Source organism: Acanthisitta chloris, unplaced genomic scaffold (assembly GCF_000695815.1).
Source record: "Acanthisitta chloris isolate BGI_N310 unplaced genomic scaffold, ASM69581v1 scaffold34975, whole genome shotgun sequence".
In the NCBI taxonomy this organism is placed as follows: Eukaryota; Metazoa; Chordata; class Aves; order Passeriformes; family Acanthisittidae; genus Acanthisitta; species Acanthisitta chloris.
Window position 1 is genome coordinate 54,081 of NW_008673784.1, and position 286 is coordinate 54,366.

Sequence of the window (286 nt, forward strand, 5' to 3'; positions counted from 1 at the left end):
TATACTCTGTGAAGTATGAATTGCATTTAATGTATAGAAAAAGGGTATTGTTGGCTCTTCTTTGAATAAATACTTTCTCTTCCTATCCAATAAAATCCCACTTTTCGTTAAGCAGCCCCTCCTCTCTCTGCATAAACAAGTTACAATGTATTTAATTTTTCTATCTTTTTAAAGTTTTAGTTATTTAGAAAAGTATGGTGTACAGTTGAGAAAAGCACTAGATAGATCTATGTGTGGGGAAAATCTCCTTATGCACATTTTTCATCTTCTTAAGCCGTCTGGAAAA